The following is a 23980-nucleotide window of genomic DNA, read 5'->3' as shown; positions in this document are numbered from 1 at the left end:
TTATCTTTTTAAACGCGAAGGATGCATGAAAGATTAGTTGCCGCGACTAGTGGTTAGTAAATCGGTCAGTTATAATCTTGCATTTGTGTGTATGACATCTTTGGGAAACCTTATAAATTAGATATCAAACGAAGTTGAAATTTCGCGACATTCGTATTCTCTTCACAATCTAACTAATCCCCGAATGTACACTATATCTGCAGCTTTCTTCACGCACATGCCCTGCGTGGCTCTAGTCACTTTTTAATAACTCTTGCCATTTTTTCTCAATTCTGTTTCATTCATTTCACACGAGTCGTCCTTAATGAACTTGTAAAGAATGGAACGAAAATCGATGCCATCGCTTCCAAGTTCTACGGAAACGAAGACAGCAATATTTTCATAATCTTAACAACAGCAGCAACGGCGATGCTCGCAACTGAAAATCATCCTCCTCAAAGTACTTCCTACAAATCAAATACAAAACCGGTAATCAATGCAAAATCATTATTAAGCGAAGATGTTGTTCAATTAACTCAGGAATTGTGAGAAGCGCGAATTATTTGTTCGTTTTCATCTTATTTTCCCGTCACTCCCTACTCGTAAGTAACCGTAAAATAACATCTTTTCTCTAAATAATTATCTACGCGAATAGTTAACACAGTACACGTTTGCATTGCACTATTGTAATGAGAATAAAGAGATGATAAGAGATAGTCCTGGACGAACACACTTGTTGTTATTAACAACAATGATTAGAGGAGCAAAAGCATGTATGTAACATGTGTTCGTGTTCGACGCGCCTAATTCAAAGTAATATCTTCACACCCATTACCGAAGGATGAGGGTTAGTTATAACCATTTTGTTAAAAGGTTTGCAACGCTCCGAAGGAAGATTCAGAGACACTACAAAGTGCATGATCGGCATCAAATTCTGAATCGATTTAAAAATGTCCATCTGTCCAATTGTTCGTCTGTATAATGTCTGCTATAAACTTTCTCCTGATGGCAAAAATAAAACGGTCGGCTTCGAATTTGGCACAAACATAGGAATTTCTTGCACACAGGTCGACTTTGAAATTCAGGCAAATCGGTCGAAGAACATACCCATAGTGCCATGTAAACTAAGAACACCTCTGTTTTTCAAAAGCAGGGGCTTTTGGGTCATTACTCAGATATGTAGATAAATGTCCAAAACTTTGAATGCACATTCTACAAAAATGGAAGAAATTGACCACGCCCAATATTATAGCGTATAAAACTGTGTTATATTTATCAATACCTACATGAGGTGAAGAAGTAAGCTTCAAAATCCCCTTAAAGTACATAAATTCTTGTCTAGTTTCGAATTTGGAATGCACCTAGGCATGTCCGTCTGTCCATGTGCCCGGCCAACTGTGGTAATTTTCTTTTTAGCAAAAATGAAGATATCGCTTACAAATTTACAGAAGAATATGGAATGTGGCTTAAACTTTTCCACGCACACGTCCACAATCCCTATGTGACAAAAAGTTTTATTTTAAAAATAGTAAAAATCGGCCACGCCCACTCCATATTATAGAGCATGAAAATTGAATTCTTTTACCGAATAGCGCTGATGGGTATAAAAGATTCGTTCACCACCGCATATAATTTTTTTAGTTCTTTTACTTTTAAGACAGCGGGTGTGATGGTAAATTTTTTTTTATATTCACCGCTTGAAGAAACTGCCACCTGAAGTAGTGGTGAACTTTTCTTCTCTTTCCACATAATTATGTAATAAATTAATTTGGTTTTAATTATATTCTTGTTTTATTTAAAATATTATTAGCAAATTATAATTTTAAATAACAATTAATTTATTTGTAATAAATAAAATTGATCCTCTTAAGTATGAAAAGGCTATAATGCAATGAAATCAGACTTTCTAAGAGAAAAACTCAGCTCGTAAAAGCACTTATCTAAATTTTTGTTTATTTATTATTATAATTTACATAGACAAAGAAATAAATTCTAGGGCTAGCCGTAGAATGAGGACGAGCAACTAAGACTATCGGCTTCTCTTTTTTTTAATGCAGGCAGGTTAGATAGTTGGTTTAACAAGAGTTTTGTTTACTTTCCTTGTAAACTTAATTTAATTGCGGTATTTGTGTTAAGAAGAATCAACATGAAGACTCTTATGTGCTGTTGTTGTACAATTCCAAACACTTTGTCCGCAAGTTTTTTTGAAGACCTGCAAATAAATAAACATATAAAAATAATATGATTGTGATTGTAAAGTTCTTTCACATTTTATGTAAATAAAAAGAAAGAAGAAAATTTATTGCTTCTCCCGCGTTATTGCGTACAAATATTTAAAGTAAAATGCGCATTCGGACACAGCACCACCTTGACGACCTTCATAACAGTTGTGATTAAAGGACAACTGAACTTCTTTTTAAAATCACCGCAGCAACGCACATATACATACATATATACTTTGAAAGGATTATATGTCAGGGACTAAAAGATTATATGCCAAAAAAGTCAAACGAAGGCAAGATGTGATGAAAAAATTCTGCGGCGGTACGACGCCATCCAAGCTGTACATTCATTTGCATCCAAGATAATGCAAAGCTAGAGAAGATGAACGGTAGGTAATGTAAATAGTGTTCAGCTTAATAATAGAAGTAGAACGTCATCCTTAACGGCATTAGCAAAAGTTAAATATATGAGTTTTCAACTTGGGAAGGTGTAACGTTTTTTGGGATAGCGTTATAGCAACCCTTACATATTATTATTACGAATTTCGCCAGAGAAATGAATTCGAAGACTAAACTCTTAAAGCACTAGCATCTAAAGCTATCGGCTTTTATTAAAAAACCCTATCGCACTTGAGATTCGAACCCACGACCATTGTGTTGCTAGTCAAGATTCCTCGTCTTCGACCGTTCAGGCGGATGAAAAAAAAAACCTTACATAAAAAATATATTGCTAAGCAAAATTAAAGCAACCTATCAGGACAAGTAGGTGGTTACGAATGACCAAGAATTCGGAGGGATATTTTATCGCTTTAACCAAAGATTTTCTTTTTGTAAGAAAATTAGCCCTTATTTTAATTAGTCGAAAAGGCGAATCATCCCCCGGGCGAAACTCGCATGAATCGAAATTAAAAAAAGATGCTATACCAGGTACAAATAACATTTATACCTTACTAGCATGCGAAATACAAACAATAATCTAAGCTAAGTATCAATTTCAATAAAAAAAAAAAAATAAAAAAAATAAAAATAAAAAAAATGCGAAAAGAATAAAAAAATGAAATATTGAGAAAGGTCATCCAACATATCATATGTAAATTTCACAAATTTTCCAACCTATAAACCCTCAAATATGGGAGGAAGAAAGAAATTGTATTTACATTATACGTATGTGAACTTTAAAAGCTTAAAAACCACAAATCACTGACAATTGCAACAGTTGGCAGCGATATATGTGAGGATAAAAACCACAACCAGTTAGTCACCGTATAAATGTTCACGTATGCCTTGATATGCAAAGGGTATCTGCCTCGTCGCCCCCGGGCAAAAAAAGCTCTCCCTCACATATCGTTCATGAATGCATAAACGTATGTGGGCCATTACACACATGTAAGTGAATGTAAACGGTAAACCATGAATGAATGATATCACATATACACCATGTATTAACCCATTAGTAGGCATGAAAGAATTTCAAAACTGCTTGCAAAACAACATAGGGTTGAGAGTAACATATCAACATTAGTTTTTTTATTTATTTTTATTTTTTTTTTTTTGCGAGTGTTTTTAGGCATATGCAAAAATACATTTGTTTAAGATATTTTGTGGAAAAATCTGACAAAGACACCACCAGAAAACGTTGACATGTGTTTGCAAACAGATTTGCTTTGAAACGTTAATAGCTTTTTTATTAGTTTCTATCGTTTCCAAATATTCAAAATTTGGGTTCATGTTTTTTTTTTTTTTTTTTTTTTTTTGACAAAAAAAGGACAAAATATAAAATAACTTTAAAGTATTTTTTTCTCTCGCTCGGCTTTAGTCTCTTGGGATCAAAGCTTCATGAAGGTGAAAATTTAAAAGCAAAAAAAAATTTTTCTATTCGCCCTTTGGCGAATTTTAGATACCCTCTCTTTAAGCATATGTTTTTTTCAGTGTGCACGTTTAGTAGTGCGGGCACTCATGTTTCTAGCCACTACCTTGTGGCACGACCACTAAGCACATGTTGCTGTTTAGATCCTTTCTAGGAGACTACGTTGATGGTTTTCCTCTCTTTTCTTTCTTTAATACATTTACAGCAAACACCTTCTTTCGCTCGCTTAGAAACTCTTTAAAATCATCGTATGCCGCTATATTTTTGTTAAACTTTATATGGATTCCTTTTTTAGATTCAGCGAAAACGATCTTTCCAGACTAGCATTACTTTTCTTCTATATTTGTTAAGCCCGAGAGGGACTGACCGACATGGCTACTCATTCGCACTTTTAAGCTAACAACTCGTATGCATAGAAAGACTAGCAGTTTAAAGGTCTGCTTCTTTTATACTTGCTTAGGGTGCGACGGACATCAAGCTTTCATGCCAAGTCGTGTAAAGCTATCGCCTTTGCTTACATGAAAGCTGGATATTCCCGATCTTCTACTTGTGATGCCGCGGGAGAAGGGGGGGAGGGGCTATGTTGCAACATATTCCTAGCAACACTAAGGATGAGAAAATAGATGAATAATTTGCTCAAAGCCTCCCTCTTCTTCTGCCTCTTACTCAACCATTATCTTATGTCTTGCAGGGTTGGCCCCACCTGACAGCAATGAATCTCAAAAGAGAGCTTTTGTTCATAAAATAAACAAAAGTCCGCAGATTCTATAAGTGATATTTCTGGCCAACGCAAACGCCATTGTGAACTCAACATACCCACAACTTTCGGTAAAGTAGATAAAAATCATTTACTATTTTTCATATGTGGCAGGAAATCAAGGATATTTTTATATTTTTCTATTTGTAAAATCGTGTGAAATCTGCCAAAAATTTTATGATAAATTTGCGTATATTTCCCTCATGTGTGAGATGGGCGGTGAGAGACAATGATGGCTGGGAGTGTGGATTCTTTTTTTTTTTATTTTTTATTTTTTGTTTTTTTTCCCGTCAATATTTAAAGAAGGGGAGTTAAAGTTTGCAAACACTACACATATGGAGGCTTCTAGTCATATGCGTATATGTGAGTATCATAGTAGGTTAATAGGAAATGCTTATAACATCGAATTGATTGTTTTGTATTTGTTAAGTTGTCTGTGTGTCGAGTGTTTAATGTTATCTTAACGTAATCATTATTTTGTTAACACTGAATATTTTTAGCGTTTAGTATTTACATTTATTCAAACACACAAACAAATACATATACACACACGCACAATGTCTCACTAACGCCTAAATGTATGTAGGTTTTCTTGGCTTTTTTTGTTTTTTTTTTTTTTGAAGTTATATGTGATATTTTATTATATGACGAAGAATAATGCTTAGGCAAAGTTGGTTAAGATGATGGGGAAGTGTATGAGAAATTGCATGTAATTTTTCAGGAAATTTGTTAAAGAATAAAAAAATGCAATAACAAAAATTTTTGTAGTTGATAAAATCTATCAAAAGAAAGGCAAATTTGATCTCTCTCTGAGAACACTGAACACTGAGGCTCAAATAGTTGCGGGGATTTGAAAAATGTTTACAGGATTGGTTGGTAATCGAAAGCAATTTCTTTTTGTGGATAGATTTTATTGCCACATAACACCCTTCCGGAAGATCATTTAGCACATCTCTCGGACAGTTGCTAGTAGATAACGGCACATACTGCTCCTAATAATTATGGTGCTGTGTTATTGATGCCTACGCTAGAAAATTTGTGAAATGTAAGATTATTGAGTCGGAGGAGGGAAATTGTTAATCGGACTTTTTTGCTTCTTTCCCAAGTAAATGCGGACACTAGAAGATCAGGAAACGAGTTATCTTTCTTTAAAAGATGTTTTGAAAGCAGTGAAGATGGCCGTCGCTAATCAACATAAGGATTTTGTATAGCATATGGAATCGGGAGTGCATCCAAAACAACATATACTTTACGCTCACCGAAGGATGCAGGTGCAGGAAGCAGCGTATGATTGCGAAGCCAATTATTCATATCCGTCTGTTTGTTCGTTAATCAGATACACAACAATTTTGTGAGTCATAGTCAGAAACATACACATAGTACACAAAACACAAGTAGAAAAAGCTATAGTTTGATTATTAGTTTGGGGAAAAAGAAATCCATTATTTTTATATGAATTCAGGACTTTATTTAACATGCTTTGGATTGTCCGATTTGGGTCAAATATGCACCGTTTTGTTGTATGATTTGTTGCCATTTTAAAGGTAACTTCAAGATGCCTCTCGCATAGAAGTCCTGGTCTCTATTTGCAAAAAACTCTAGTAGTCGATTTTCACAATCCTCCCTAGATTCCAATTTTTTATCATTAAAGAAATTTTGCAATGCAAGAAAAAGATGATAATCGCTTGGTGCCAAGTCCGGACTGTATGGCGGATGCATTGAAACTTCCCAACCAAGCTCCCGAAGTCTCCGGCGAGTCACTGTAGATGTGTTTGGCCTAGCGTTGTCCTGGTGGAACACGACACCTCTCCTGTTGGCCAATTCTGGCCGTTTCTGGTCAATCGCTATCTTCAAACGGTCCAGTTGTTGACAGTAGAGATCAGAATTTAGCGTTTAGCCATATAGAAGCAACTCATAATAAATAATCCCCTTCCAGTCCCAGCAAATGCATAGCAAAACCTTCCTGGCCGTTTGAGGTGCTTCACCGCTCTTTGACCACGATCGTTTTCGCACAGGGTTATCGTATGTGATCCATTTCTCATCTCCAGTCACCATCCGTTTAAGAAATGGGTCTATCTCATTCCGTTTGGCCAAGGCTTCGCAGATGGAAATTCGATCCATCATGTTTTTTTCTGTTAATTGGTGTGGCATCCAAACATCAAGCTTCTTTTTGAATCCAGCTTTGTGTAAATGGTTTAAAACTGTTTTATGGCCGATTTTTAGCTCCTGGGCGATGTTACGACTGCTAACATGCCGGTCAACTTCGACGACCGGCCTACCTGTGCGTGGTGCATCTTTAACATCAAAAATTCCTGAACGGAATCTACGAAACCAAAATTGCACATAATTGGCTGTTACAGTATCGGAACCATAAACACCATTCACAATTTTAGTCGCCTGGCTTGCATTTTCGCCTTTGTCAAAGAAAAACTGTAAAATGTACCGAATTTTCTCTTTGTTCACTTCCATTTTTAACACGCTGTAATTCACAACTGAATGCAACAAACAAAAAACAGCAAAAGAATTTTTTTTACTGCGAAATGTCACTTTTCCAACGAGCATAAATCTGAAATTGTTTGATCGATACTTTGCGAGAAATCTACCAGTGCAGCCATCTACCGAAAAAATAATGGATTTCTTTTCCCCCAAACTAATATTTGCGACAGATGAAGTAACAGCACATTTTGAATTTTTTTTTTATTAACGAGTCTTGGAAATTTTAGTTAAAGCGATCGCAGTCGCGAAAATGTAGATAAGATGGAAGATCAACTTTGAAAGCTTGACGTCTATATCACGTGTTTAAAACGCGTTAGGGTCACAACAGCACTGAAAAAAGCAAAGGTGCGGCCCGTTCTAAAAAAAGTCAACTATAGGAAGGTATCTGTGGTCGCCCATGTTTTTTGAAATATATACGAAACCATGTGTGTGAAAGTTCAATGGGCCTATGGTGGTAAGTAAAACATCCCTAAAATCATCGTCTAAAATTGTCCTCAACATGGATATACATACACACATACATAAATACATACACACACACACACATTTCGTTATTTTGCAACTTTAGATGAAATATGTCAAGAATTGATGTCAATATATTGAAAAAGTGTACAGAAGGATGCTAAACGCAAGCCAACTAAGCCATATTCCTCTATTAAGCTCATATGGTAACTGCATTGTCTTCTAACGTTTTATAAAATAACTTATGATCCCGGTTTCTTATCTACTTTGATCTAACTAATGGTTTCGTAATTTCATTACCACATACTGTAGAGCTAACATAATGCAATAGATGAACCATTTCTGACCTTTAACTTTTAGATTATTATTATTATTAAGAATCAAAGAACACAATGGTACTGAGACGGGTTCTACTCCACGCACACGCTCAAGCACATAATTAAATTTTCTAATGCAATACATTAGATGCAAGAATAAGAGAATGCTTTCATTTGAGATTTATGTGAAAAGGCTTAAATTTAATAAATTAATAATAAAAGAAATCTAAATATAATCTCTTAGCCATTCATTCTCTCATTTCAGCCATTCTCTCTGCTTAGCTCAGCAAAATTGTGTGTGTGTGGAGGTAAAGACATCAAACAAGAGCGTGTTGTACTTCTTATTCTTCTTCTTCTTCTTCTTCTACGCTTCACAACAAATCCTCAAAGGATAACATTACGTTTGATGGTGGTTACGGCGACGGTGGTGCTTATGATGATGATGACGGCATATGATGGCATAAAATTTCATTTTTACACTCATAAACTTAATTAGAATGTGCTTACAAAGCAAGTAACAAAAGAAATGAAAAGAATAAGGAAAAGTGGAAATTGAGGCTACGGAAGGTACGGACGCATACGACGTGGAAACATAAGAAGCATAACAAGTGTGTACTCAAGCTTTAATTACAATGGCGTTGAATTATATTTGCGAAGCGAAGGGAACGAGGCTGGCTACAACTGTGTAATAATACGAAGATATAAAAAAATATGAATAAGTAAGAAAACCGTATAGGCATACATTCCAATGAATCCTGGATACCCAACATTAAAAATCACTTGGGTAATAATTTTTAATTGCGGTCGTGTCAGCGCAAAAAAATTTGAAATCATTTCATTCGATATTGCATTCTCAGATGTTCTTAGTGTGGGCGTATTTGTAGTTCGTTATCTTGATTCGCGAATGCGAAGCTAAGGTAGATCCGCGAAAATTCAATTTTCTTTATAAATATTTAAGATTTGGAAACTGTGGAGATTAAACAGACGGACTGAGAGATAAACTAGAATCTCTTATGGGCAAATGCAAGTGTTACAAGAGGAATGACAATGTTTGTCTACTGCCATCTTTTGCCCTTCAGCATGAATTCAAATATATCGAAATATAAGAAAACAAAGGTCTCCGACCAAGCAGCGCAAACTCCATCAAAACATGTCTTTCACGTTTCATATTCATTAAATGGCGGGCGGCGTAGTTAATGGGCGAATATTAAATTATGCACAAACATAGCTAACATAGCGCACACGCACACACACCCGCCCATTATCTTGTTTGTTTTAATGGCTTAAAACAACGGAAATGAAAATGAACGATACGGTGGCAAACCGCAACGTATCACTCGAATAACAAAAGATAATTGTAAAAGAAGAAAAGAAATTGAATAGAAGACCCTCAACACTTTTTCAACGTCTTATTTCATTCTCATTCATTCATTCATTCATTCATTCATTCATCTTTAAATTATTCATAAATATGTAGTTGATATGGCCAAAGGATATCAGACACTGTTGTCATACGCTAATGATTAACTCTCCCGCTCTTCTATTATTTTCTTTTAGGCATAGTCTTGTTTTTTGTTTTCTTTTTTTTTTTTCTTTTCACATCAAAAAGCATTAATTACAAAATTTCCATGTCTGTCCCATTCATCTGGTGAATTCAATTCTCTTAAAGGCATTCGAGGTTTATGTCTCCACGTCGATGCCTTGTCAGCCATTATTATAAACGAGTTCGTTTTTCCCTTTGCTTATGATTGCTGAGATGAACAAAATAAATGCAAGAACACCAAATGAATAAATGAGAAAAAAAAACATGAAAAAGGATAAAAATAACAACGTCATTAAGTATTATAATCTTTAGTTTTTATGACGATAGAATGGCAGAAATGTTGAAGCAAAACAGTGTGACACAAAATTGCGTAGGAAAACTTGATTCCCATATACCAAGTGAAGCTGCTTTCTGACGATTACCACAACAATTATTTTGCCGAATCAATACAATTCCAAGTTATCGAATAAAAAGGCGAAATTCTAGGCTCTCCGATAACCTACAATAATCATCCATTGTCGGAAGAGTCTTATCGCGAACGTTAAATCCAATTCATGTGACCGTTAAGAGTTGTGCTTAAGATTTTTGTAAAGTAAGACTAAGTAAAGTGAATTTTAATTTAATTTCAAACGGCGTCGATTTAGTTATCACTGATATACGAGCGGAAGGCCAAACCATTAGGATTTGAATCTTATGGTGATGGAAACCTTATGGACTGTTCGAATTCGCCCTCAAACAAAATGGTCAAGTGGTTCTCTTACTACTTAAAGTATCCTACCAGAAGTTCGCTTCTAAAAGCAAAGAAGACATTTTAACTTGCTTGCGGTCGCACTCTCTTCGTCGGAAGTCGTGACGAGGAATTTCACAAACATGTATATTCAAGATCTCGCCACACCTATAAGCAAAGCCTGCGAGCTAAATACTTCGTCATATCTCCTCCATGCGTTTCAAATTACTTTTTAATTCTAACTCTTACCTCAAATGAGTTAAAATTTAATAGAGCTTTAGATTTTTCATAAGCAATCATTAGTTAAATTACATAAATATTAAGAAAAAGAAACTACTTGCAGTACCACTGTATCTAATCCAGTCAAATCGATTCGTGTAGCGACATGCAAAGCTCCTGACATTGTATTATTCACAGCAATCTCATCTACAGACACTGTAGATTGCCAATGGTATGTTAGTTGTTGTTGTTGTTTTATGTGCATAGAGTTGTGTCAGGTTAATATAATTTGTTTGCCAAGCGTATCCTTATTATCCTTTCATTTATTCAGAACGTTGTTAATTCATTTATAAAAATCTCTGCACTTTGCATATTCAGGCCGACGACTGTCTGTTTTTTCTTCTCGCGTTGCTCTATTTATTTTTAATTTTTTCTTTCTTCATGTATACCACCAACCAAGCGAATTGAAACTGAAAACATTTTTACAAAAAAAAAAAAAAAAAAAAAACAAGAATAACAAGAACAACAAGAACAAGAAAAAGATGAAGATGAAGAAGAAGAAGAAGAAGAAATTTAAATAAAGCATGAAAAACTTTTCAATGGTTATTAGCAAGTTTAGAGAGAGACGAACGAAGGAGATCGAGAAGGGCAGATAGAGGAAAACAACAACCAGACCGTTTTGAATGCTTATTGGCAATGTTCGTAATGGTTAAATAGCTAGAGTGGTTAACTAGATGGCCTCGGCCGGGTTGGATGGTAGCTCGCTTGCTTTGCAAGTTTCCTTTTAATTAATATTTGCCTCGTTGTGGCGGCAACAACAACAGCAACAACAACAACAGCAACTGTAACAGCAAGTGGCCTAATAATGAAGTAAATCAACCAGGAAAAGCCAAAAGGTCTAAATGTAATGTAGAACTGTGTATGCAAGTATTTATAATACATATATATATTTATATATATATATATATATATATATACATTATGAAAGTAAGTAATAGAAGAGAAGGTTACCAGAAAGGATATATTTTTTGAAGTGGTAATTAAAACTTTTTGATTGGCGTATTTTGCATAACAGCAGTAAAATAGAGAAAAAAACGACCACTGTTCGTTGAGAAAAGAATTTAAAGAAATCCTTGTAGAATAGAAAAGCAACCCTACCACTACTCTTACCACGATAGCAAGCAAATTAAACACAACAAGCAAAATTTTGTTTTTTTTTTTTTTTTTTTTTTTTTTGCACTAAATAAGGAAAAGTCATTAAAATGAAACACTTGAACCAAGTATGTAAGGAAATGAGTGAAGCAAAGGCTAAAAAAAAAAAAAAAACAGTTTTGTTGTTATGAAAAATTCAATTAAAAACTTCTTAGAGAGAACATCAAAGAGTTGCTTTTTGCTTTAGTAGATGAAAAAAATAAATTCTAAAAAGGAAAAAATGAAGAAACGAAGAAAGTAAGTAAGCGAGCGCAGGTTTTAGAAAAAGAATATTGAAATCATATTATGATGATAGAAGATAGATAGAAGACGACAGACAACACAGTCGCTCATCAACTGATACGTAAGGCAGCAAGGAAGTGCTTTAAGCAAAGTAAACTCAATAAACTCAAGCTAACGGATTCATTGATGTAACACTAAAATGAAATGAAATGAAAAATAAAAAAAAAATAAAAAAACAAAATAGAAAGAATACGAAAGACAAGACGTCATCCTTTCCTTTTTAACTACCAATCACCCTCTATCGCCATCCCTTCCTCAAAGCCTGACATCATCATCATCATCATCGTCATTATCATTGTCTATGTAATCATTACATGCAAATGAAGAAAAATCTTTACATCGTGCACGAAAAAAAAAGGAAAAGAAGAAGAAGAAAACTACTTAAAATGATGTGAAAGCAACACAAAACAAAAAACATCCTTCCTATTTTCTATTTCCATCTCTCTTCTTTTGCCTCGGCATTTGCCTTTTCTTCGCTCTCTATCACTCGTTATGTAAAGCAAAATTAAATAAATAAAATGCCGCAAGAGTAAGAAAGAAAGCGAAAAAAAGTTTGCGTAAAAAATAAAATTAAGAAAAATTTATTGAATGCGCGCCTTCGACTTGAGTTGGTTGTATGTTGTCAAGGCTACAACCCCTTCCTTTTCCTGTCGCTAAATAATGAAAGAAATCGATAAGAGAGACGAGTTAAAAATTAATCGAAAATGTACAAACAGATGTGAACTCTTACATAAACCAAGTACTAGAAGTAGCGCTTCGTTTTGAAAACGATTGACTCATTAATTTCCGAAAATAGAGTGATCAAGATCAATATTATGAGTTGTTTGGAGATGCCATCTTTCTCTCCTTGCAGACATTCATAAAGTTAATAGAAATGTATTGACTCTCTTTTGCTTATGCTCTCTGTTATGCAGTATGCTAATCCTACCTAATTATTAAAAAAACCTTGTTCCCTTTCAACATTTAATAAGAACTATGCACAAATTATTTCACCATGCTTTAGGGGATTTATGCAGAATTATTCACAATATTCCTACAATAGCACATAGAAAGTGAAGTAAGTACGAATGCATCTTCGAGAATGAAGTGAATGATGGTTAAGGTCTTAATCGGTCCTCGGATGCTAGCGCATAATACTTTCTGTCCGCGGGCTCTAAATTTGCACATTTTGAAAATCATATTTTATCGACATTGTAGTGCTTGCGATACTAGGTTTAAAAATTGTTTTTAATATCACCCTTCCATGTATACTTTAAATTGAGTTATAATTTTTGGCCAAAAAATATGTTAACTATTTTTTTGCCAATAGTACAGAGGGTAAAGAGATCGAGAACTTTTTTAGAAAATCGAAATTTTTAACTAAGAAAGTTAGATCGTACCTGAGAGCGAGAGTTCATCACCCACTACAACCCAATACTTTGTAATTTTTAAAATACTTTTTAGAATGTGTGTCGCTTAGTAGCACTTTTGCGCTGATTCTACGCATAGCCTAAGGAAATATTTTCCTTTTAAGCGAAGGCTACTTCGCCTATTGCTAGGTGGTTTAGGCTGTTGAGGACCTGTTTGAAGGTGAATCTCTTAACGATTTAGATAGCTCTTCCCAAATCTGCGATTGTAAGCTACAGGTGGCTCAGGCTATTGAGGATCTGTTTGACGGTGAATCTCTTAATGGTTTAGATAGCTCTTCCCATATCTGCTATAGGTGGCTCAGGCTATTGAGGATCTGTTTGAAGGTGAATCTCTAAACGGTTTAGATAGCTCTTGCCATATCTGCTATAGGTGGCTCAGGCTATTGAGGATCTGCTTGAAGGTGAATTTCTTAACGGTTTAGATAGCTCTTCCCATATCTGCTAAGCTACAGTTTTTCACTTCTTATTAGCTTAGCTACGAGGGAATCGCGGCAATTTTGATACTTGATCTGCGACCAGCGACAAAGCTTTTATCCCAATTCTTGTGATCATCAGAGATCAGATGCCAAAAACGAATGACAGATGAGTAGTTTTATAGAAACTTAAGATGATCAAGGAGATTAGAAACTCTCTGAACTCTGTATGTATTTTTGAGTGTTGGAAACACAAGGCAAATCTAGTGAAGGACCGACCATCTTCCATTTCTTTAATTTTAAAACATGATAGAACGTCAGCCTACTATTTCAGCACTTTGCGAATCATTTCGTTTAGCCACTAGTCAGACTATTGGTCTGGCTTTACTTTAGGTTTCTTTTACGAATTTAACGAAAGTTTTTAATAGAATTGTTAAATAGAGATACGAGTTCTCACATGAAGCTGTCGTCTATGCTTTCCATTAAAATTTATTTCAAATTAAAGAAACTGTAATTTCTTTTACATTTCACCATTACTCATAGGGAGGTGGAGACAAAGTGAAATTATATACATAGAGTGTCAAAATTTCTTTAACTAATTTTCTTTTTTTTTCTTTATCTTTATTTTGCAATTTTGCTTATCACAACAGCAACGTGAACGACACGCAAATCCACACACCCGCATACATAATATAGACAAACTCTTGAAAACTTAAACACATGCCATTACAGCATTATTATCCTTTAGCGAAAAAATGGAAAAATTACACAAATACACAAGATTTCGAAAAAGTTTTTTTTTTGTCGGTTTTGCTTTCTCACTCTACTTACTAGACTCTCTACAGCCAAGAGCTTTTATATTACTTCTACCTTAAGTAGAGTTGTATGTCATGCATATATATGAAATTTTTTTTTTTTTTCTTAATTTCATTCCCGTTACCCTTTGCAAATGAATCATTTGTGTGGGTGAACTGTTGGTTAGGTGGATGACGCTGAAAAAACAAAGCGGAGCAAGATGAAAAAAAAAATAAATAAATAAAAATAAATAAATTGGAAATTTTTCTTAGTTAAGCAGCGCTTATTCAAATTTGGAATATTTCTTTTTTTTCTTTTTTGTTAATGCGTTGCTATGTGAGGTAATTTTTTTTCTTTTTTTTTTTTTTTAATAGTATTCCTTATAAAAATAAGATGCTGCTGGTGTATGTGTACAACTAAGAGTAAAAAGAACTCTTTTTTCTTATCTGAAAAAAAAAAAAAAAAAAATAGAAAGACAAAGTTAGTTACGCGTTTTCTTTTCAACCGATTTTCTTCATTTGAGGGTAACAACAACTTAACAAAGTCTGTGGGGACAAAGCGTTGTTGTGTTTTTTTCTTTTTTTTTTTTTTTTGCTTCCAACATTTCCTTATTAACACAAAACAAGTACAGTAACAGCAACAACAAAAGTAATAAGAGCACAACTTTAGCGACAATTGCTAAAGGCAACCCTAACCGCTTTAACGCTTTCATACTCTACTATGCACGTTTTTCTACCTCTTTCTCGTTCTATCGAGCTCCGAAGTGTCATTTTTGAAAAAAAAAAAAAAATAAAATAAAAAAATCGTATGCTTATAAAACAAATGTGTGCGCCAAGAGTGTGTGCCACAGTTGCGGGTATTATGTTTAATGTTTAATGTAACTGTAATTTTATACATTCACGTATAAACCTCCACTGCTCCGCCCCCTTTCATTTTTCATTTCACCATCACCTTGATATCGAGAGAAATTAACATTATTAAGATTCCATTTGATATTATTTCGGGCATAAATAAAATTTTTAAATTCTCTCAATTATTACTAAATTTAAAAAAAGAAAAAGCTTAGTATACTTAACGGATTAAAATAAATATTGCCTATCATTTGGAGATAAATAATCATCTTAAAAAGTTGTGAGAGTAAATAATGCAAGGATTTTCGTAAAATTGAATAATAAAAACCAACTGACTTCTTGCACAGTGTTAGCTGCTAAATCCAGTATTTGAGTATTTCGACTATGGACCGAAGGCTCCAAAAATAATCAAGAATCTACCTAAATAGTATCACTTCACACATTACGTTCTGATTTATGCTCAGAAAGACAACAAAGATTTCCTTTTTGAACCTGTCTTGTTGTTGCTCTTGGTCTTGTAATATTACAACACCTCTAACTGAGACGTAACATCTTGGACGTTCACATCAAATCAAAGACAGTTCCAGATTTAAGCAGTGACAAACTGAGGAGCAAAGTTCCTAAGCTATAAAGCATGAGAAGACGTGAGGCTTTTGAGGGAAAAAGCGAAGCACACTACAAGTTCATCCAATCATTCCAAAGAAAAATCATCTTTTGCTATAGCTTGCAGGCCATATAAGTGGAGGTCTCAGTATTGTTCTACGCTCAAAAGAGACAAATAAAATTTGATTTCATTATTATTCTTCTAATTATTAGAAGAAGAGTACCATATTTTACTTGTCCTTTTTGGATCTAGAACATACACAACAACTTTCTAATTTTTTATTTAAGAAATTTTTAGCGAAATGAGAATTTCATAAGTAATTTGGACAACCGCCCTAACATTATAAAATTTTATTAGAGGATGGCATGGAGTAATTAGGTTTATTAAATGTAAACAAGACCTAAATACGCATTACATATCTATCGTTAAGATTCTTCCTGTTCATCTCTCTTGCCATGCGATTTTGAAGCAATCACATTCACGAATCGCGCAAGTGTTTGTCGTGTCAGTTAGGAGTCGTGCTCAAAAATGAACGTGACCCGCCTATAAGCGCGTCCATTACAAGCAAAGAACTCTAGCTTAAATACTAGAAGAGTTATTGATTGCAAAAACCTGGTAAAAACATTTCCTAGATATATCTGACAGATCGGCGTAGGAATAAAAGTACGCGGCAAACATATGTCACTATTCTAAAGTATTGGTTTTAATTTATAAATAGCACAGAGATTCAGATTAATGCTAATATAGAGTTCTTACCTTTTAATTATTATTATTATGAAATGACTTTGGTTTCCTTTGGTTACTGCAAAGCTAATTTGATATCTGGGCTATATTCTTATTGTAGACTTTACATCACACATCTAAAAGTACTTTTCCATTGAATTACCTCGCGCTCTTTTCTTTATCTAGAGACACTTGTGGGATTCTTGTTTTTTATATATTTGACTCAGTATGCGGCACTTTCCTAGACTATAACTTATAATTAATAAACTCACAATAATAAATACAAACATCTTTTAAGTACTTCTTCTATATCTATACCACAAAATCAATTGTAATTTTTAGCCTAAATGTATGCTACATACTGTAGTGTAGGAAGCAGAAGAGTACGGTGTTACTTGTTACAAAGTTTATTTTTCTTAAAAAGTAAAAGTCAATCGTTATGTTTACCTATCAATTGATATATATATATATATATATATATATATATGTACGTAAATTTATAAGGAAAGCATTCACATTTGTAAAAAAAGCAAAAAGAGAAAAAAGACGTCAAAGTAACCGGAAAACGGAAGTGGCCTTATTTCAAAGACAAACCATAAGCTTCGCCCACACACGAAATATATCGCAAAGAATTATTTGCGAAGAAGTAGGAAGAGAAGAAAATGCGGAAAATATGAAAAGATTCCCTGCTGTGTTAACGAAAGTCAATTCTTTGGTCAAACACAACTGCACACATATATTCACATGTGTTTTGTGCATTGAATGTCGAACAGACATTCTTAAGTCTGAAACTTTATTAAATACTTTGTTTTCTTTATATATAATACATTGTGAAGGAACCGTTGCCGGTTAGCGTGCATGATCAAACATTTGGAATTTTTTTTAAGGTCACTTGCTTGCTTACCTTCCACAGGTATTTTAAACTTTTCATCCAAAAAGTCTTCTCCTTTCCTCTTACAATCATTTAAACAGTTATTTAGGGAGAAGACCAACACAAGCCAACCAAGTCACATGTGTATTAAATTTACTATTAAAAAAAAAAAAATAAAAAAAATAATTTACTTGCATTCGTTTATTTGCTGTTTACATTAGGCCGGAGGTCACTTCAAACGGAAGTGTTATTTTTCTATGTTGCTTATGTCAATTACAGAAACGGTAAAGTTTTCAAAAATCGATTAAAAATAAAATTTGCCAAAATTTTTGTTCCATAGCAAGAACAATAAAAAAATATTAACAAGTAGTTCAAATACAAAACAAAAAGGACTTTGTTTTCGTACATCCTTCAGCCCTTGTATAAGAGTCAGTATACGCAAAAGCGCAGATGTAAGCGACACCCAGAGACACTTGGGTTGGATCCGCTGTTTATTTTAATAATTGATTCGGAATCATTTTCTGAATCGGTTTAAGGGTGCCTCTTTACGCGGGTCTGTCCTTGTGTCCCTTCTACGATCAGTTCATGTACGATTGCAATCGATCTTCATGTAGCAAATTTCGAAGTATTTGGATCAAATTCAATCCATTTTAGCATTGGCAAATCTTCTTTCTCTACTGACTAGTGAATTGTGGGTTTGGACCATTTTATGTTTTAAAAAAAAGGAGACTTTTATGTGGCAACAAAAGCTAATTTAGTAGTGGGCGAAAGCGTGTGAACAACTTAAGGATCGAGCTTATTTCTTGTATAAATATATATCGATCCGATAAACAGCCGGACATCTATTGTGTTTCACTTTTTATTATTAGCTTATTAAACTTGTGAAGCCTCAGCCACTCTAGATTAACTCGATAATGCCTACATGGCTTCAATTTTCATCTGCGGGAATAACTTAAGTGTATACAGATTTGATTCAAAATCTTCATTTAGCAAATATTAAGACTATTTAATATATATATATATATACATATTCATTCGATATATATATATATATATTCATTCGATTACACTGATTTCGATGTCTTTATTATCCCTTAAGCTTTCTCCAAACAAAATTTCGTTTGAACTTAGTTTTAAATGGTTTTGCTTTTCATGGGAACGCTATTAAATGATTTTCATTTATTAAGTAAATTACATTGATGGTGGGTAAGTAATACCTATAGAACAGAATTTCATACACTAACGTTTGGTGCTTGATCTTGGATCGAATCCGCGATCATATTTGAAGCACACAAAAAAGTTTAACAAAGGAAAGCATTTTTCGTTTACAATTTTTGTTTCATAGACGATATTGATCTGAAATTGAAAAATTATTTTTATTGATCGGTATCCAAGTTTCGCCTTAAAACAAGTGCACCTTTTCCTTTTGCTTGTTTTTTTTTGTTTCGGATTTTTTCAATTTCAATTTCCTAGGCATGCATTGTCATAGTTGGAAACATGTTTTATCTGCTCAATCTACAAATAATGGATGAATTTATGCATATCCACCATGAACATAGTGCAAGACGCACGAAAAGCACGTCCCTATGATTCCCCTTTTCTTTTCTTTTTTTTTATCAAGTGATTACATGAAAGAGTTATTATTACTACTGACAAAGAAATGAGAATAAAAATATTTACTAGTTAGCGAATACTCTTGTAAAACTTATTTCTTTATCAAGATGGAAAGCAAAAAAAGAAAAAAAAAAAAAAATTATCCACTGGAAACGAGATCATAATGAATTTTTGAAATTTTCTAAAAATCAAGGCAAACAAAAGTTATGAAAAAAAATTAAAATTCATAGGCACGTTTTGCCACTTTACACATTTCGCCAACTATGTTAAAAGAAAAAAAAAGCAAAGAGAGATAGAAAACTGTTTCCCTTTTCCTTTCCAGGAATATGAGAGAGAAGTGTAAGCAGATACAAAAGTGTTGACAATCAGTTGGTATAGCAGAACAGTGTAATAGGGAAATAAATTATAAAATTTTAGTTAAAAAAATCATCATCATCGTCATCATCATCATCATCATCATCGTCGTCAACATCAACATCGTCGTTAAAATGTCTCAAGTATGCTTATTTATGTGAAGCTATAATTTGTATATGAATTTTTTCTTAAAATTCAATTTTTTTTCTTTTTTTTTTTTGTTCTCTTTAAACTTTCTTTTAATGAATCAACCTTCTTTCAAATAAAAATTTGCTTTATTTTTTTTTTTTTTTTAGATTAAACAACTCATTCGCTCGACGCTTCCTTTTAGTCAGTTTTTTCTTTATTTCTTCTCTTTGATTTTTTTTCATTTTTTTTTTTTTTTTTTTTTTTGCTTTTTCTGTAACAGTCTCTCTTAGTCTCATCAGAAGGCACGTCATCATCATCACATCTACTTGACGTTGTTAATTTAATTTTTTTCTTGGTTTTTTATTTTTTTTTTCAATCTTCTTAGCATATACGTCTTCAGCAAACAGTCACTGACTGAGACAGTAAAGCAGTTTGCCATACGTTTTAACTTTAACCCACCCAGCGGGTATAGTCGGAAAGAAAGTATATATAGAAAAAGGATTCATTAAAAATTTGTCTTGATACGCTTACAGACTTGTTTTCCAATATCATTCAGTAAAAAAAAAAAAAAAAAAAAAAAAAAAAAAAAAAATTAAAAAAGAAAAACGCTGCCACCCTCATTTTCTTTCTCTGCTTTACCAATTTCAACCTTTTACTTGTCGTGATGTGCTTATTACGTTTTTCTTTTTTCCTTTCTTTTCTTTCATTACATTTTCTCTGATGAGGATTTTTTTTTTTTATTTTAAATGAGCCAACATCTACATTTTTTTCATTATTTCGTTTTTTATGCTTTTCTTTTTTTTCGCTAAGATTAACTTTTCTCGAAAACGTGAAATTTGGTTCTTAGCCAATATTTGTTATTTATCTGAAATCAATATTAACTCTTTGCTAGAACGACAAACAACTCATAGAAAGGATATTAAGATTGAACGGCTTTTTGGCCGGAAGCACATTAAAATAATTTTTAATAAATTTGTCGAATATAAGCGAACGGGAAAGACACCAGAAAACTTTTGCAACGTAACTGAAATACTGGCAGACAACTTTTGGTTTAGATGAACAAAGCAAGTAACTAGAATATCTTTGTAATAAATAAGCCCAAGTGATTATGAACAAAAATGTCAAAAAAGAGAATAAAAATCTTTACCTTCATCAAGCCAAGCTATTTACAATGCAAACTGTTCTTTTACCTATGAGCGCAATCACTTAGTCAAGTAAAATTTGAAAATTTCACTAATGCAATGTGTCTAATAAGTCGCAAGTGAAAGCCTCTCACCTCTTGCGGACGTGTTTACAATTTACTGAGATGGGCCTGGTTAGATTCCACGGGGAGATGCTACAAGCAGCATATGGCAGATCGACGAATGCCTAGTCTTTCCTACATTAATAAACACATATCTATATAAGAAGTTTAGCTGATTTCTAAAACCTTAATAACTGATCAGATTGCGAGACAAGAACTTATTCTCTCAAGTCCAATCAGGTTATAAGCCAGATCGTAGCTGCAGTACGGCTATGTTTAAGGTGTTGAAAGACACCCGTTCAAAGTACGATAAAGGAACTCGACTACCCTGATCATGATTGATTTTTCTAAAGCCTTCGATGCTGTGACTTATCATCAATCTACTTACGCTTAAGAAAGTTAAGTTCACATTTTAGCTTTGGTCCGACGACGGTCAAGCTTGTTAGGTCTTATCTTGATAATCGGTGTTAGTACGTGAAAGTCGGCGGCTCTTTCTCGGGCTCAAGGCCCATTATGTTTCTTGCAGATGATGCCCAAATATATCTATCTAGCTCAAGGGGGCCAAGAGGATCTGATTTAGGGGGTTACCGATGTTTTCGGTCGTATCTCGCATTGTTCGATTGTCATTAATTTAAAGCTTAAGTCGGATTAGACGAAGGCGATCGTGATATTAACAAATCTATATTATTCTGAGTCTCTGCCCAATATTAGAATGGGTGATGCAGTGATTGACATTGTTAAGCGGGCTGTCGAATTTCCTCGGAACTGAATAACTGTTCGTGCCTAGTATTTTAATTTGTGCCGAAAGAGACTTTCCAGTCTTACTGTAAAAACTTGCACAAGTATGTGTCAAATCAGTCTCGAAGAGTATAAAGCGACCAATCGCAAACTCAAAGAACAGATAGAGGAGGAGCTTCACTTCTGTTTACAATTTATGAGGTTCTTAGATATATTTTTACTAAAGTAGAACGACAACAAGAAAAAATTGTGTAAAGTATTGCCGATCTTTGCTGTCACTTATTTTCACCGTCTTTCGGATAGCGTACGAATTTTTTATCATAAAAACACAGTTGTAGCATGAAAGTCAGATTCTCCTAAGAAAGCCCAAAGGCGACAATTGCTACAAGCAGCAATCACAAAGATCAATATTTGTCACATGCAAGCGGTATAGGGTAGACACGCCCCTATTCGGCGCTTTTACAATTCCCTGGAAAATTACATTGCCAGATCTACTTTTGCAACCCGGTCACACTCCCTACGAGAGCTCTGCCGGAAAGTAAGCCTCTATTTATAACAGCAACAAATCAAGGCTTAATTTTTAGTAGTTTATGAAAAAACGGATATACACTTGCGTACGTAAGCAGTGAAAACTTTTGCGACTAGGACTCGGAGCAACGAACAAATATGTTCACTCACAACGAGTGCATAATTAGAACGATTTTTGGGCTAAAAGTGAAGTCACACCTTCTGTCTCTCTTTTTGCTTGTGGTTTATGCTGATTTTGACGACACTTATTTTCAGCAGGACGGCGCGAGAAACGCACACACACCACCTCCTGGAAACAATGTCTCCATTAAGTGAGAATATTTGTATGGCAGCTCTTGTTAAAAAACCCTATATGTTCTCCATAATAGGACTAGACGATCTAAAAGAATTTAATAAATCAGCTACTACTTAATAGAAAAAAGCTGATGAAGAAATAAGAAAATTATATTCGGTCATAAGCGAATCTTTTATACTCTTCATCGTTATCCTAAAAAAACAAAAAGTATAAAAGGTTTAAAATTTCACGTTCTATAGGTTCACGGGCGCGGGGCATTTTTCTATTTTGAAATTAAAAGTGTTTGTCGTATAGGCGTGCGGGCATTGTAGGCGTGTCCTTCGAAAAGTTTGCCACTTCCAAATTCTTTTGCAAATTTTTAGGCGATATATTAATTTTTGTGAACTGCACAATATTTACCATAGATACTACACAATTGCGCAAAGGGAAAGATGGACAGACGAGCAGATGAATATGTTTAGATGCATTCCAAACATAAAACAGGCCAAGAATTTATATTCTTTATGCTTTTTGAAGCTTGTTTCTGCATCTTATAACATGTGTTGAAAAGAAAATTAAATTTTGATACACTATAACATTGGGCAGGCGTGGTCAATTTTTTCCATTTTTGTATAGGTGAACATGCATTCAAATTTCCGTACAAATTATTTGCTACACTTTATGAGTATTAAGCAAAAAACGAATTTTTTATTTCTTTTGTAGAATGGGGAGGGGGGCTCTCAGTTTACATAGTACAGTGTGCGTGTCCTCCGAGGGATTTGGGCCATTTTCAACACCAAGTTGCGTGCAAGAACTTTCAATGTTTCTGGCAAGTTTGAAATCGATAGCATTATTTTCACAGCCAGAAGAATGTTTACAACAGACGTTACACAGACGGATAGACACACAGACGGATAGACACACAGACGGACATGCTTGAATCGATTTGGAATGCGATGCTGATCAAGTTGGGTGTCTGATGCTGAGGAAAAGTAGACGTCAACGATCGGATGAAGTCACTAGTGGGACTAGTCTGCATAGCAGAGTGGAACAACGTTATTGTACTGCAAAGATGAATCCCATAATTCTCCTCAACTGAGCTGCTCCCAACCATTCTGCGGCAAAAATAGAACATTGAGTACAAAGAATCTAATGCGCAATAAAATTCAAATAAAACACAAAGCTCACTAAATCTAGGCCATGTTGAGAGATCACTAAGTGAGCTACTAAACAAGAGTAAGTAAAAAACGAACCTCCCTACACTAAACTTAGACTATCTTTTGAGATCCCTAAGTGAGTTACACAATGGAGTTTCCCAAGCCAACCGGATTACGTTTAATAGAATATTATA

The 23980-nt window shown here is 34.1% G+C and overlaps 1 protein-coding gene across 1 annotated transcript in view; it reads right to left on the bottom strand.

Annotated features, from left to right (window-relative positions):
• Positions 1–2087: 2087 nt before the first annotated feature.
• The window catches only part of LOC119641344, a 65061-nt gene continuing 43168 nt past the window's right edge, over positions 2088–23980 (bottom strand). Inside the window, exon 5 of the mRNA XM_038039931.1 lies at positions 2088–2191. The gene's annotated coding sequence lies outside the window, so the exon portion shown is untranslated. The remainder of the gene's footprint in view (positions 2192–23980) is intronic.

Source organism: Glossina fuscipes, unplaced genomic scaffold (assembly GCF_014805625.2).
Source record: "Glossina fuscipes isolate IAEA_lab_2018 unplaced genomic scaffold, Yale_Gfus_2 148, whole genome shotgun sequence".
In the NCBI taxonomy this organism is placed as follows: Eukaryota; Metazoa; Arthropoda; class Insecta; order Diptera; family Glossinidae; genus Glossina; species Glossina fuscipes.
This window is presented reverse-complemented; position numbering and strand designations above follow the sequence as displayed.